This window comes from Pogona vitticeps, chromosome 1 (genome assembly GCF_051106095.1).
Source record: "Pogona vitticeps strain Pit_001003342236 chromosome 1, PviZW2.1, whole genome shotgun sequence".
Classification (NCBI taxonomy): domain Eukaryota; kingdom Metazoa; phylum Chordata; class Lepidosauria; order Squamata; family Agamidae; genus Pogona; species Pogona vitticeps.
The window spans coordinates 270795520-270813073 of record NC_135783.1 but is presented as its reverse complement, the minus strand read 5'-3'; positions in this window follow the sequence as shown (position 1 = coordinate 270813073).

Here is a 17554-nt window from a genome sequence, read left to right as displayed (position 1 = left end):
GAGGAGTGTTTAAAATTCCACAGGAAAGCTTCATTAATAGTGAAACTGCTTTCCTTAGGAGGTCCAGTTCTTAATGTGTGCAGAGCTGCAGAACCAATGGGTAGGAGATGGGGCCAGGAAATGCAGCCCATACAAACATAAATCATGTACTGAACAGACATGCTTGAAGTAGAATAAAGGTTTTTCATAAAATGCTCTTTAAATGTTTGGCACAGCTGAATCTTGAGCGCGTCTGAAAAGGGTCTGAGATAATGCAATGCAATGCAAAGCAAAGCAAAACTTACCCCCATTCAACCTTTTCATGGATTTACTTTTTTACGTTTTAGTTTTCCATTGATTTACGGATGGACACCAAACTAGAAAACACATCAGTATTTTGTTCTCTTGTCCTCAAATATTCACGTACTCTGCCTTCATAGGAACAGCAGCAGCGGTTGTATTGTTAAAGAGAGGATGGGGAATTTTTATCTTTTGAGAGTATGATGAATTCACAAAATATTCTCAAAGGTGTTGTTATTTTCTAATTTGTTAGTGGGCAGCAGAAAATAAGGAGCAGCAGGGATTTAGCTAGTAATGCTTAACTAAGATCATGTTCGGTCCCCGAGGCTGGGGCACCATGTGTCCCACGCTAAGGGTCTCATTGGGACAGAAGGACAGAAAATCCCAACATCTTGGAAACAGAAGTGTGGCTGAGAGAAGTATAAACATATCTGACAGGGCACCCTTCAGAAGAAGATGACAATTACTTTAGAAACAGGATTGTTTTATACACAATATAATTTGGGCCAATGACTTTCAAGACTGAGGTGGCTTGTTTAAAGTGCAAATTGGACATTATTCACTAAATTAAGTTTCAACCAGGTCTCACCCCTGAATATGGCTTTTATTTAAGGATTCCTTCCTTCCAGAAATTAGTAGTAAGGAAATCTCTGAGCATGTGTAGAGTATAATCTTCCCATATTGGAACTTCAGAGACAGTGCTTCCACGACAGAGAATATAAACCTCCTGTGGCAGATGTCACTCCTGTCCATCATATGGAGCTCAAGGGCAGGAGCCTATGATAGGACAGGAGGGGCGGAGTTAGAGTGACAGCTAGACAGTTAGAGAGAAAGGGAGATAGACAGGGTGTGGGAGTGAGAGAGTGAGGACATTGAATTGAGAGAGTTAAGACAGAGATTGGAAAGTTGGAGTGTTATAGAGAATAGGAAAGAGTTAAAAGGAATAGAGAATAGATAGATGATTGAAGAATGTTGTTAAAGTGGTTACTGTGAATAAAAGCACATACAAGTAAACGTGTAATCAAATCCAATTTAATGAATGATCCTCAACAACTGTGATTTACATCTGTGATTTACATACCAGATCAATAAACCTGTTGTATTGGCAGCACATGTCTGAGATACATATATTCAATACAGTGTGGACTAGATCCACTGGCCGCAGCATACAAAGAGGCAACGCATCCTGAGGGTGGACCTGTGTTTGGGGAGAACAAACAAGGGACACTGGGGGGGGGGGGATGCGACACCTCCTAGCATCTTTCAGCCTGATTATCTCTAATTTTAGAAAGCAACCCTGGAAGCTAGAAATTTTGAGTATTTGATAGCACAGTGTGCACGTAAAAACTTTTCGATTATATGTCAGAAAAGAAAGAAGACTTGAAATGCCTTACATCATTCACTTACCCTTTTCTCTTTAGATTGAAAGTTTCCAAATGGGCCATCACCCCAAATATATTTTATTTTATTTTATTTTTAATTGATCAAATGACAAGGTTTTCCAACTATTTTCATCCAGAACGCTTTTAGCCACATCATAATACCATAGTACCATCTCTGGAATGTATCACTACTTTAAAAGATGGGAATCATGTAACAAGGCTGAAAATATGTGAAAAGTGCCCACAACCCATCTTTAGCTTTTAGAAGTGAACAGTACTGTATTTAGTCTTGCCAAGAAATGGAAAACACAAGCCAGTACTGGGAATTCCTTTACAAATATCCTTATCATCTGGAATATTATGCACACAAAAGTAGCTAAATTCTGTGCTGCTACAATCAGAATCCGTGAAGGAAAGGTTCCATGTAAAGTGCAGCTATAGTATCTGTAAATTGATGTACACCAATTTGGTACAATGATCACACCGGCTCTATGAGCTTCAAAGTAACAATTCTGTCATTCTATGCAAGCTGCAATAGCCTATAGATAAGGCCTATGATAGGGAGGCAGGAGATATTTAGTAAGATGTATGAATGTAGTTTTATATATATGTATATAGATGTTTTTAGTATTTTTAGATTATGTCTTCTAATTTAAATAATGTTCCTTACTTTTGCTGGTCAATGACCGTAATAAAACATTTATTATATTATATTATATTATATTATATTATATTATATTATATTATATTATATTATATTATATTAGATGATGATGATGATGATGATGATGATGATGATGATGATGATGATGATGATGATGATGATGATGATGATGCACACATACTTCCCTTATTTGGAATAATGTTGGATGGCTATAGATATCATAACTTAAGAAATAAGTTGAATATAGTTTATTAACTTTTTAAAAGCATCTCTCTGACTGCTTCCTAGTTTGCATACTTCTTTGCTAAAACATGCAGTTCCAGATTGTCCCAACCCATTGCAAGTATACATATATGATACCTGCAGAGTTATGCTTATTCCCCACCTTTCCTTTCCTTTTCCTTTTTTTTTTAACTTTCCTTTCCTGTTCTGTCCTGCCCAGCCCAAGGCATTTTATTGGTGCAAGCATAAGCCAGAACAGCGCCCCTTCACATTCCATGGATAGAAGTTGATTAGCAGTTGTATTCATTTTCTCCAACACTGGTGACTGGGCATTCACCTGAAGGCTGCATGCAAGTTTACATAGGCCAGGGAAGATAACATTTCATAAAATTCTGTCCCTCCAAAACATAGCTAACACCTCTTTCAATGCTTCCTGAGGAGACTAGCTCGGTCTTTCTAATAGTGCAGCTGATCCTGTATCCCTTGCTTCACTTCTCTTTGCTCCCCTACCCTCCCCCTACCTCCTTTTTTCCTTCTTCCTCTCTGTATGGGCTGTTCTTTTCTTTCTGTATTAAACTGCTATTTTATGGGTGTCTCTCTTTTTCTTCTTTTTTCTTTTTGGTCTACATGATTAAACAGCTGGTTTCACCAACAGAGGTGACTTCATGTCAGGAGTGAATGAAGTGATCCTTTTAGATCAATTAGTAATTACTGTAAAGTGCTTTGGGGTGAAAGGTATTATATAAATGCCACAAAGGATTAAGATTTAATCTGCAGCAGGAGGAGACAGACTCGTAAGTGGCATAGATCCTATTTTTATGCAAATTGCAGTGGTGATAAAGAATGAAGAAAGGGTCAGGGAATATAGAAATATGCGATTTGCAAAAGGAAATATCTCAAAACAGACATTTTTCTTCCCAGCCCCTAAAAACATCAGGATGTCTTTAACAGTACAGCTCCCTCAGTTGAGTACCAGCTAGCTTCTCATCGGTTCTAGTCAGAGATAATAACACACTAGGTTCTTTGACCCTGTCAACGAGTTAATTCATAGGACTACATTATAGCATCTCCAAAATTGTTGACACTGCATGCCAAAATAATCAAAAACTAGTGCCAAAAAACCTCAGGTGCCTCAATGAAAACAAAATACGCACAGTGATAGTATTTATTTGATTTAATATCTTGCTTTTCTCCCAGAAACTAGGATAACACTTAACATATATACAAGTCTTGTTTTGTTTCTCTAAATGTGCTCAGTGAACTTGCTTTCATCCAAATTTATCCAGCCAAAAATAAACACCAAAAAATATTGTGGCACCCTGAAAACTTTATATTTCAATGTGAACTTTCTTGGATACGTGCACTTTTTCAGACTTATTTATTTGCTCGTTTTGGTCTGGATATATAGCTACTTCTTTGAAAACTTAAACAAAATTTGGTATCTGTGTACTTCCCTTTTTTTACTTGACAAAATATTATTTGTTTTCCAGTTTCTTGTGATAAGCAATCTTGTAACTTTTAACAAATTGGAAACTAATTCTCTGCTGTCCAATTACCTATCTCCTTTTCAAATATTGATATGAGTGTTATTTCAGGACTTAACACTAAATTTATGTTATTTATTTCATTTATTTCTCTGAAAACCAATTGCCAGAATTTGAGTATATATTTGCATTCCCATCACATATGAAAATAAATATCAATTTTCTTGCATCCTTTCCAGCACAGTAATTAGAATAATTATCATCTCTTTGATTAAGTTTCAGTGAAATTAAGTACCACCTCCAAATCAACTTGCAAAAGTTTTCTTTTATCCTGATTGAAGTATATTTCAGCATTCTTGTATTCTATATATTTTGCCAGTCACTAGAACTTATTTCTTCCCCCATATCTAATTCTCATAACCATTAAAGTAAATCGACCTGTTCATCTGCTTCAATATGTTATATACTTTACTTACTATGACCTTCATTACATTGTTGTCATCTTTGCTTTCTTTTTGTAATATAATCCCTTCATACTTTCTGAATTCTCTGTTTGCCATTTCTTTTTATCCATTTCTTTCCCACTGTTTCAACTGAATACAATTGTACCAAGATACTTCATCCTTACCTATTTTCATCTATTTATTTTGTCATTCATTTTTTTATAACCAGTTCTTTAATCTAATAATTTATCTCTTAATTAAAAGTTTTTAGGACTGTTTCCAGCTCTGTCACCGGGGATATCTTGATTACAAAATTTGTTAGCACATTTTGCCAAGTCTTTAACTCTTCTTCACTAACCTTTATAGGTAATATCTTTATTTTACATTCTACAAGTCTACCAGACCATGACAATCCATTTTTTTAAGTCAACAAGCTTATTCTTAGTTATATGGTTCAATATTTAAAATTTTTCTTCTTTCAATATTTCCAAATTATTTGGAATATTTATAGCTAAATACTTAATAGTTGTGATTTTTTATTTTTTCCTCATTACTATAATTAAAAAGCAACATTTCTGATTTACGCCAATTTATCTGCGATTTCTCCAAAATCTTTTAAATGTAAATTAACTCTCTTTACAATATTTCTATTTTTAACAAGTTATCATCACTAAATAAACTAATCTTAACACTATCCTTATTACTAATACTCAAAAGCTCTTTATATTCCCTAATAGTATTCGCTAATAATTCTATAACTAAAGCAAACAATAGAGAGGAAAGGAGACATCCCTGCCTAGTTCCTTGGCCTAGAGAAATGTGTCCATCATTTACAAGTACTGTTGCAGTATTGTCTGAATACAATTGTTTTATTATTCCTTGAAAACTTTTACAAAAACTTAATACCTTAATTAGCATTTTTAATGTTGTCCATTCCACTTAATCAAATGCCGAATGAAATTATACCTGACTTAACCTTATGTTTTGATATCATATTTATTCCATTTAATACTTTCCTTACCAGTTCAAACATTTGTTTTTTGGCATAAAATCAGCCTATCTTCTTTAATTTATTTAGTAATAAAATTATTCATTCTATTTGTTGATATTGCTATGGATATTTTCTATGGATAAGAAGTGATACCCCCTTCTTATCTATACTTTTTTCTGATCTGTTACTCACATTTTCAATCTATCTTTAGGTGTAGCTACTAAAATTAGTTAAATATATAAATGAAATTCTATTAGGGTAATTCTCCTGCTAAAAACTCTTAGTTTAATTATCTGCCCTATATCCTCTGACCCTCTAAATTATTCAGGCTTTCCTCAAATACTACTCTTTGGCTAATCCATTTAGCTAGCTTTAGGACTAGTTCCACTTTTAAATTAGTACTCCCCTACTATAATCTCTTATCTTTCCCTTCCTTAAGATTACCTTTTTTAATAAAGCGTAGATTAAAATTTATGAAGAACTTTAGTTTGTCAGTTGCCCCTTCTAAAATTTCCCTTTCAAAACTGAGTCCTCTTCAAAATTTCATCTGTATAGATAATTATTAGCAATCTGTTCTTTACTCTTATACTCCCACCATGCATACATATTAAAAATACCAATCTCAATAATAACCATTTCAGTTCCTATTTAAATCTTTTTCATGACGAGATTGAACTGGCACTCCTTCCCATGGTCTTAGACACTTTTCTTCTTTTCTTCTCAGGTAGATCCAGATCTCACCTTCTTTAAACATTAACTTCCTAGGTACTTTTAATTTTCATCATCATCATTAGGCCCTGTGCAGAGCACATTGGGCAGCATTGTTCTCCAATGATCTTGATAATTCACATTTTCGGCATCATCCCAAGGAACTTTAATGGTCTTGAGATCTTGCTTGAGTATTTGACACCAGGTTTTTCAAGGCTGGCCTCATTTTCTCTTTCCTCCAAGAGGTATCCACCATAGTGCAGTTTTCAGGTGCTGATCTTCGGGCATGCATAGGATGTGGTCATTTAACATTTATTCATGGTTGTCAACAGATTTTTGAGTCTGATCTTTGTAGTATTTCTTCATTAGTGATATGATCACGATATTTGAAGCGAAGGATTTTTCTAAGGCAACATTGTTGGAAAACATTTAATTGTTTAGTCATCTTGGTTGTGCATTTCCATGTTTCACAGGCGTGTACTGCAATAGGTATAACAATACTCGTAAAGAGCTTTATCTTTATTTATTTATTTATTTATTTATTTATTTATTTATTTATTTATTTATTTATTTATTTATTTATTTATTTATTTATTTATTTATTTATTTATTTATACCCCGCCTATCAGGTCATTTTGACCACTCTAGGCGGCTTACAATCTTTGTGGTGATACTTACGGCTGTTGTTGACCAAATTGAGCACATTCACTGAAATACAGCTGACACAGCTGTGTCACTTTTCCAGATTCTATATCAGATATAAAAAATAAATTCTGCTGAAATGTAGAATATCAGTAATGCTGGCTATGCATAAATATGAAGGAGGACTTTAAACCGATAATTAAGGGCCTTTTGATATGTGGTCTGCAACATACTTTAAAGAGGGTACTAAATTTCATAGAGTTCAAACAATGATGATAAGGACATTGTTTGCTTTTTCCCAAAATTCTATTATACTGTTCAGAAACACTTGTGACAAACTGGAATGTGTGTGTGTGTGTGTGTGTGTGTGTGTGTGTGTTTGATTGATTGATTGATTGATTGATTGATTGATTGATTGATTGATTGATTGATTTTTATACCATCCATCTAGAGAAATCCACTCTGGATGGTTTAAAATCAAACACAGATAGGATTAAAACATATGATAAAAATAAAACAAAAAAACAACATATGAAAATCCAAGATTGTAAAGATGAGAGTAGGAGGTAAGTATTAGCTGGTGGGAAGGCCTGCCTAAAGAACCAGGTCTTCAATTTACTTTTGAAAGTTCCCAGCGAAGAGGCCTGGCAAATCGTCATGGACATTGTGTTCCAAAGCCAAGGGGCCACCGCCGAGAAGGCCAGATTTTTAGTTTTTTTCCTGCCAGGCCTCTCTCAGGGTTAGGCTCCTCAGCCACCCAGGTATTGCCATCAAAAGTGCCCAGATGGATTAGTAGGCTCTTAGAGCATATGTGTGCATCAAAACCTGTTGCAGATCCTTATGAGAAAGGTACAAATGTGTCATATCAGTTTCAATAAGCCAACTTCATCTGTTTCCATAGGATTTCTCTCCATGCACCTTTCAAAGAAATACCTTTCCTTCTCTTATATCATTTTCTCCCTATCACCTTTTCACTGGAATAAGACATACCTGGAATAAGACATGCAAAGGAACTCATCTTTAATATTCTATAAAGAGAAAGATGTCACTTATTCATCTCCTACATTTACATTCCTTCAATCACTTCAAGCTGTACTCCTTCCAGATATGGGATCTTCATGTCTCCTAATGAAGTCCTTGGAAGCCCAGCTAATTACAGTGGGGTCTTGACTTGCGAACGGCTTGACTTGCGAACTTTTTGAGTTGCGTACTTCTCCGTCCGCAAAAATCCATTTTGACTTGCGAACGGAGAATTGACATACGAACTCAAAAAATGTGGGGGGGGAAGCAGGAGAGGCGGGGAGAGCCAATAGGGCAAAAGCATAGTGGGTGGCTGAGCCGTAAGGAACAGTAAGGAACCGGGGAAAAGCTTGATCGGCTGGGCAGATGCGAGGGAGGCAGCGCGCCAACGCGGCCGCTCGACCTGGCTGCCTCCTTTTCCCGCCGCTCAGGCCGGCTGAGGGGGAGTCCGCGCCACCGCGCTCGGCACCTCCGGTAGCTACGAGGTGAGTCTGCCGCCCTTCCCTCCGGAGGCCTCGTGGGGCCGGGTGGGCTGCCTTCAGGGTCCCACCCGCTCCTTCCCAGCCTCCGCGGCGCGCCCTCCCTCTCTCCCCTCTGCACCTGCTCTCCCCGGCATGCCTCGCCGCCCTTTGTCAGCCTGGCTCTTCCCCTGCTCTGCCCTCTGAGACACCCGCCCAGCACTTGGGCGAAGTGGGCTTCGGGCTTCCTCTCCCGGTCCTTTCCTCTTGCCCTCCCTTGACCCGCCAGACCCTTTCCCTCCATCCGTCCCTCCCTCAGGTGACCTCGGCCAGACGCTCTTCTCTCCGGAGGCTTCGCGGGGCCGGGTGGGCTGCCTTCGGGGTCCCACCCGCTCCTTCCCAGCCTCCGCAGCGCGCCCTCCCTCCCTCCCCTCTCGGTGCCCGCTCTCCCCGGAGGAAGCCCCGCGCCTCACCGCCCTTTGTCAGGCTGGCTCTTCCCCTGCCCTGCCCTCTGAGACGCCCGCCCGGCACTCGGGCGAGGTGGGCTTCAGGCTTCCTCTCCCCTCCCTCTCTCCTTCCTTCCTTCCTGTACAGGCTCCCCTCCCGCCCGCTCTTTCTCCCCTGCTTTCCTTGCCTGTGCGGGTGTCATTCTATTGCCAGAAAAAAGCAGATACGGATCAAATGGTTTTCAATGCATTCCAATGGGAATGCAGATTTTGACCTGCGAACTTTTTGACATGCGAACCGCCTCCCAATACACATTAAGTTCGCAAGTCAAGACCCCACTGTACAGAGGTTTTCTTTTCTTTCCAGCTTCAGTTTTCTTTCTTACCTATCTCTTTTTACCTCCAGCTCAGTGTTTATTCTTTCTTTCTTGTACTTACAAGCCTAATAAAATGCAAGCTCTCAGTGGCTCTCCCTCCCCACAGGGAGCAAAGACCTATTTTAATGGTCCGCCCTCGAAGGTTACTGGATCCTATTGGATTCCAGGACTCCATGAGAGGGATTCCGGCTAATTTGACTAGCGCTTCTGTTGAGGCTCGGGTCAATGGCTGGCTTGCTTCCACCACCAGGGCTGTTGACATGATTGCTCCTAAATACCCTCTTCATCACAGAGCTCGTCCAGTGCCCTGGTTTAACTAGCAGCTGCAAGCTATGAAGCAGAATAGGAGAAGACTAGAGTGCAATTGGAGACCAGAAACCAAATGGAATATAATTGGAAAGCTGTTGGGATTGTGACCAACCATTACCTTACTAAGGTGAGGACTGCCAGTTGAGCTCACTTTGTTGTCCAGATAAGCAAAGCTTCTAATCAGCAGGCGGAAATTTTATGTATAGTCTGCGATCTATCCGGAGTTGGTCACAGTGATTGACCTCCCAATAGCATCTCACCTGACCAATTTGCAGAATTTTTAAAATCTGAAGTGGAGGCTATCTATACCGGGATCTCATCCCCTATTTGAAAGCAGTAGATTAAGCAGAGACGTCCGGCGCTCCACCTTACCCAATAAGATGTAATCATTTTCTGCCTGTGACCCCAGATATGGTGGACAAAGTGCTTGATCACTGTCGTGCTGCCACCACCTCCTTTGACCCTTGCCTGGCCTGGCTAATCAAAGCAGCTAGGCTTGCAACAACTTAATGGGCCACTGCAATAATTAATGGGTCTCTCCAGGAGGGCAGGGTTCCCCTTGCCCTCAAGGAGACACTCATTAGGCCCATCAGGAAGAAACCTAGTTTGGCGGCAGACAACATTGGCAATTATAGGCCCATTGCCAATGTTTCCTTCCTTAGCAAAGTAGTAGAGAGGGTGGTGGCTGACCAGCTCCAAACCCTTTTGGAGGAAACCAGTGTCCTGGATTCATTCCAGTCAGGCTTCAGGCCATTCCACAGCATGGAAACGGCATTGGTCGCCTTGTTTGATGACCTGTTGAGAGAGGCTCACATGGGCAAAATGTCTCTGTTGGTCCTCCTCAATATTTCAGCTGCCTTCAATACTGTTGACCACGGTATCCTCTTGGGGAGGCTCTCCGAGTTGGGAATTGGTGGTCTGGTTCTTGCCTGGCTCTGATCCTTCTTGGAGGACCGTCCTCAGAGAGTACAGTTTAGGGAGAGTGTATTGGCCCCATGGAGTCTCAACTGTGGGATTCCGCAGGACTCAATTATCTTCCCAATGCTGTTTAATATCTATATGAGGCTGCTGGGTGGGGTCATCAGGGGGTGTGGGGCTTCGGGTCATGCAGCAGTGTGCTGCTGCTGAATCAAAGGAACTTAGAGAGGAATTGACTTTCTCAATCCCCACTGGCTCAATGGGCCAACTTTTGTGCGACTTACTATACTAAGCAACAGGATTTCAGCCATTTTCAAGAAAGCTGTTAGGGGACAAAGAAGATTTCCTTCAGAATTTGGAAGCCTTGCAAAAGAACCAAAAAAAAAACTCTAGCAAAAGTGAAAGTAATTCATTCATTCATTCATTTTCATGGTCTTCATTGCAGAATACATATGAGGATAACCTTTCTCTGATCTGACATTTTGAGGGGGGAGTCTAAGGAACTGGGAGGATGTTCTAGAGTCTCTAAATCCTTATTGATAAATTGAAAGCAAACATATCATAAGCCCCAGCTGGTATCCACTCAAGAGTTCTTAAAGAACACAAATGTCAAACTGTTGACTTTTTAAATGGAAATATATAACACGACACCCAAGATTTCTGTCTGCAACAAAATGCAGAAATTTGCTCACATTGTGTCAGTTTTTTTTTCAAGTGATACAGGAACTTCTAAGGGCTGATTATCTGAACTACTGTTTCAGGTAAATTGGTAGGGAACATTAAAGCTAAAATTTAGCAAGCATTCAGGGGGCACATTTTGCTAAAGAAGAGTCAATATACTTTTTGCAAAGGTAAGTCTTATCTCAATAACATTATTATTTTTTAATTATGCAGACTGCACATTGCTTCCCCCCCCCCCCGCAAGCTGAGTACTCAATTTACCTACCTTGGAAAGATGGAAGGTTGTGTGAACCTCGAGCTGGCTACCTGGGATTTAACCCAGGTTGTGAGCAGAGTTTTGGCTGCAGTACTGCAGTTTGACCATTGGGCCATGAGACTCCTTATTAAAATTTGGGTCCCCATGGATCTATATAGGACCAATGCTTTTTCACTTGGTCATAAATTTCTGGACTGGGGCTAAGCAGTAAGGCATAAATTGTTTAAAACAAAAAAAAGGGTTGGTGAAAAGCTGCATAAGAATCTCTGATGACTGGAGAGATGTGTATTTAACTGGAGAAGGGATTCTTTGTAGGCAAAGTTGTGACTAGTCAGGGAGGCTATCCAAGGTTGCTTTGAGTTCATTCAAAGTTTTCTATGGCAGTTAAATCACTATTGTCATTCACATAAAATGTTTAATTATCCTGGGCAATTTTCAGGGCAAAAGTCCACACCACTGCTCAAATTGCTATGATTCTCACCAGAATCACGGGTCACCCCTCCTCTGCCATTACCACCACCCTCTTCCTCACCTCTTTAAACAAAATTTGCAAATGACAGACTGAATTGATGTAACCACTGGTGAAATTGCAGTGCTTATCTGAAATAAAGCTAAATTTGACAAGCATAATTTTAAAAATGTTTGGTGGAGAGATAAAAAGTGCTCACTTGAGGGGGATATACCCACTATACCAGCTTACCCTTCAACATGATGTGCCAGTACATTGGGAACATTCTTCCTAAGTGAGAAGCTCTTATCTCTCTTCTAAACAATTTTTCTTATTATGGGTTTCCCATTTAGTGCTATGTCAGATAAGTACTGCAGTTTCACAAGTTGCTAGATCAATTCATCACTATGTCACTTGCCAAAAAAAATGTTGGAAAGGATACCCTAATATCAATGTTATCCTAGAACACAGCTACCACTGGTCCTTGGGATCAATATAGATGATCATACATGCCAGAAACTGCAAAAAAGTAATGCAAGCAGAGTCACTAGAAAACAAAATTTCTTGTACCTGCCAGCTGAACCAAGAGCAGTGAGTGCTTATGAAAGAAATACTACTTACAGATGACTCTGTGTTTTGTAGCCAATGTAAAATACATTGTACTTAACCATGCAAACTCCAGTATAAACTTCAGGTTAAATTACAGTGTAGTTCACATTAAGTGTAAGCTAATGCATAGCAGGACAAAAAGAAAATCTAAGTTGACAGAGATTCCGATGGGGTCTGAGCTGGTAACAACTGACCAGGTCAGGCAACCTGGGTTTAGGGGACAGGTCGATACGTATCTGGGTCTGACTGCAGTGAAAAAGATAAATTATTTGTGGGAAAACATTAGAGAAAATGAAACAAAAATAAAACTGCTGGTATCATAACATCTTTATAGGAATCTGCAGTTTGCAGCTTTGATCACACAGTATCTGAAAAGGGATATTGAAAACTTGAAGAAGTGCAGTAAAGGTCAAGGAAAATGATAACAGGACTATTGCGACCCAAGCAATGCTAAAACTGGAGAGGAGGGGCTATGATGTTGGAGGATGTGTTAGAAAAAAGAATGAGAAAGAGGGCAAATGATGTCTAAAAGTAGACATATTGAGAGAAAATGGATGGGGGGAGTTTTCCCCCTGTCATACAACACTAGAAAAAACATCATGTATTGAAGCTTAATAGAGTAGAGGGAAGAAAGGAAGCACTTCTTCACACATCTTGTAGCTGAACTGTGGAAACTGTCTCCACAAGATGTAGTGGTGAATGCCATCTTTAACACAGGAGTGTAAAGGAGATAGGGCTCACAAGGTCAGACTTCTGAAATTTTTCAGTTGGCAGGAGAATTACAGTTTGAAGAGTCTCAGACAATTATCTGTCACCATCATCCTTACAGGTTCCCTGTTTGCACACAACAGCTGCAATACACACCCAGCATCAGAGAGAGGGAGTTAATTTTCCCAGCAACAAAATATTGTTGAGAGCAATTCCTCCTCTTATGCAAAGTATTGAAGGTGACTTGTTCTTCATTTGGCCATTTAGACCCACTGGCTTTACAGAAAGATCTGATCTTAGTGGGGATCAAAATTACTAGAACTGGCTTCCTGATATGGATCTGCACAACTGCCTGCATTATACCTCTTGAGGTCCTTCCTATGAAAATTGTCAGGCTGAGTGCCTACACTTCAAAATGTATGACTACACAACTGTTTAGACAGCATTAAAAAGAGAGTAGAATACTCATTGAGAATAGGCTTGTAATTGTTGTAATTCATGACAACTTTGCATTACCTGCTAGTATCAATAATTATCATAAACTCATACAAATCAAGCCTTGTTTTAAAAGTACATTGTGTTTAAGAATAGGGGTTTTTATATAAAATATTTTTCCTTTTCTTCCACACTCTTTTTCATGTATCTTTTTTTCTTTTCTTTTTCTTTGTTTTGCTCATCCTGTTTAATTTTATGGACCAAAATGCAACAGTAAAGTATGCATTTGAAGAGACCACAAGGGTCAGTTGATCTGATTTAGTATTTTCACCATAAGCAAAAGGAAATTATTTGATTCCTGGAAGAATGGCGGAGAAATCCTAAGGAAATCCAGAGCAGTCTGTTTTGGATTTTCACAAAGCCATTGTGGCTCTCTGTGAATGGCACATATTTAAAAAGCCAATAAAATATTAAAATTTTAATCTTAAAGCTCCACCATGTGGAAATTCCTAAAATTGCACTTGGAAAGTTTTGTTCATTTCCTTTATGTCAACATTTCAGAGAACCTAACAAGGGATCTCTAACATATGACAAATGATAATTCCCTTTCCAGCCAAATGTCACTGTGATACACATTGCTGATAAGATTATTGATTTGAAAGAAGGGAAGAGTTAACAACCAAACTGCATAGATCAAAATGCACTCCATTAAAATACTCCTTTACCAATGCTGTACAATGCAACTCTGTTTTTAAAAGAACCCTTTTGCAATACTTGACAAAGTATGTGGAGACACTCATTTACCACTTGAATGAAACTAACCTTCTGGCTTCCTAGAAATGCCATGCACAACCATTTAATTTGCTTTCTTAAGAGGCAGCTTTGGTTATAGCTACAGAATTACCAGGCATTGCTTTTCTAAGTGGCATCAGGTTCTGAAACAAACACAGTTTTCTAAATGGTTTGCTCTTTCTCACTTGTGAAATATTCATCATCTGTGTAGTTTTAACATCCTGACCATAAAAAGAAAAGAAAACTGTTAAAAGCATAGCTCTGCTCCCCAGCAGGTAGTGCCATTTTTAATGAAACCCATCACTGCCATAAATAAAACATGTGGCTTATGCAGTATTAATTGTTTCCCTCAGCCTCCATCAAATGATGAATTTGGGGATCGGGCTTTGCAAAACTTGCCAGGATATTTTGTATTTATACAAAAGGATCTTTCCTAGAACCTAGGCTGGAAGCTATGGTCTGTTCATCTGTCTGTCTGTCTGTCCATCTGCTTCTGTCTTTATACTTCTCCATTTCTTCAAAAAGCTGAAGGTTATGTAAATTATTTCACTCCTTAGTCTCTTCTTACACCAACCCTATAAAATAGTAAGCATCCAAAAATCTTCAGCTGAATACACATTTGAAACCTGGTCTTCCCCATTTAATTTCAACACCTGAACTGCTACATCAGCAACTCGGTATATTTGTAGTTATTCTAAAGAGTCGTAGATAGTCACAAGGATTCAGTATCTTCTTTTCTGCCAGTGCTTTCTGGCTCAAACACTTATATTGAGGACCCTGGGTCAAAGACGTATCTGGTTTTTTCCAATGAAGCAACAGTTATTTTCCCATTTAAATATCTGCAATATGAATAGTATTTAACTGTGATTGGCCTCATAAACATGATTGAGACTGCAGTAAACTGATTAGGTAATGTTGTCCACTGACTTTTTTTCTCCTTTTCTTTTCTTTCCTTTCCTTTCCTTTCCTCCCTTCTTTCTTTCTTTAGAGGCCCAATATTTTCAGATGGACCATGATATTGAAATCTGCCTGCCTTACGATGCCTTTGTATTGCTATCCCAAATTCTCTTCTGAGAAGCCCTTCACATATTCCATCCCCTTGTGGAAGCAGGAGAGAAACAATGTCTAGTATACCCAGCTGAGTGAAAAATGCTACTATACAGATTTTTAAAAAATAAAAGTACATTAAACTTGAAAAATGCCAACAGATGATGGCACATTTTTTCCACTGAATGGTAGGAAGATTTCTAATAGATTGAAGAAGGATATACTTCTTCTCAGTTAACCATAGATGGCCTTCTTTAGTATGTTTTGTATATTTGCTTGGAGGCTTTATACTATTGACCATTTTTCTTTCTATCTATCTTATGAAACTATAGCATACAGTGGACCCTCGACTTACAGACAGCTCGACTTACAAACTTTTCGAGTTACAGACTTCTCTGGCTGCAAAATTTAGGTTCGACTTGCAGCCGGAGAATCGACCTACAGACCAGAAAAAACCCAAAATGGAACAAAAATGGAACAAAAACGGCCGGGTTACAGGATTAATCGGTTTTCAATGCATTGTAGGTCAATGGAGACTTGACTTACGGACTTTTCAACCTGCAGCCACCATTCAAATACGGATTAATTCCGTAAGTAGAGGGTCCACTGTATTTCTTCAATCACTAGATGCTATTGGACAGAGCTAAAACCTAGACCCAGTATTTATATTCCATCCTTTTGCCTCCTCCTCATTGTTGTTGTTCCATGGCGACAGGAACTCATGGGACTTACTCGGATGTCCCAAACCATTCCAGATTGCTAAAGCTGCTTTAGAAGCTAGCAGATAGGGTGTTGAAATATTTTTCCTCATAATTCCTTCCTTCTGCCTCCTAGATCTTTCACCACCCACTCTCTATTCTTATTCCTGGCATTGTGGGCTCTGTTTGCATGGCTGGATCCAACACATGGGTGCCTTAAGAAAACTAAGCAAACAAAACGAAACATAATTTTTCAAGGAGGAGACAAGAGAAACAGAAAAGCATGTCATTAATCATGAAATCTGGAAATCCAATTGCCATCATTCTATGCTTTCATGGCTGTTGTTTCCTGGTTATATTAGCACTAAAATGTCTGCGAAGTGCCATAACACCAATCGTACACGCTGTGTTGCTGAGATACTGAATCAAGGCATTCTTTGTCTCTTTCTAATGACCACCACAGAGAGTATTACATATCAGTGTGAGAGAACATCTCTAGTTTGAGTCTCTACTTAAACAAGTCAATATTTAATATATGCAAGGTAGACCACTTGTTACTCATGCTGTCAGAATCTAAATTAGTGTGAGTGGAGCTAAAATCTATTGAAAAGAATGTGCCATTTGTCTACAAAAATAATAATAATTTCAGTTCTATATGGTAGGCATATATTTCTGCCATTTTGCACATTGGTGAAGTTTGAGTTGCAGATGTTCTAGTTATGCACCCACAAAGAGCCCATCCCAGGAAAGTGTCCTTTAGCAGCAGGCTTAGGGAAATCCAGTCTTCACCAGACTTAAGAGGAACAGTAGAGGAGAATCAGGGAAAGCCTCTCTGCAATTTTGATCTCTCTAGGTGCCTGAGGGGCCATTTTATAGCCCAATGAATAAATAATTGCTTTAAAAATCATTGATTTATATTTGTCAGGGGCATAAATTCAGATGAATACAAATTAATGAATTGGTGATTTTTTTATGAATGTTGCAGTGTTTTAATCCCTGCCCATCTCTATCCCTGGCTTCTTTTCTTGAATATATCCATGTTATATTAGAGTTTCCTCTTTTGCTACTGTCCTCTTCTTTCACTTATCCTAGTATCATTATATTTTCCAGTGATCCTTGTCTTCTCATGATATGTGCAAAGTATAATAGTCTGAGTTTAGCCATCTTAGTGAAGGTTCAGGCTTGATTTCATCTAAAACCCATTTGTCCTTCTGCGCAGCCCTCCTATCCGTAAGTCTCTCCTTCAGCACCACATTTCAAATAAATATTTCCCCCCCCCTTACTTTTCTTCTCTGTCCAGCTTTCAAATACCTGTACAGGCATCAAGGATACCATATCATGGATGATCCTGGCCTCAGTCTCCAGTGACTGGAGACTGGCACTCAGCCCCAACCCTCCCCATATTAGAGTGTGCCTCCAAGAGAGACATATCTCAGCTTTGTATACAAAGAAGCTAAGTTGCCAAGACCTTTGTAGGAGTCCAGTGTAAATTTTTTCAGTTGTCACCCCCACCTCAGCCTCCCTGATAAAACACAGA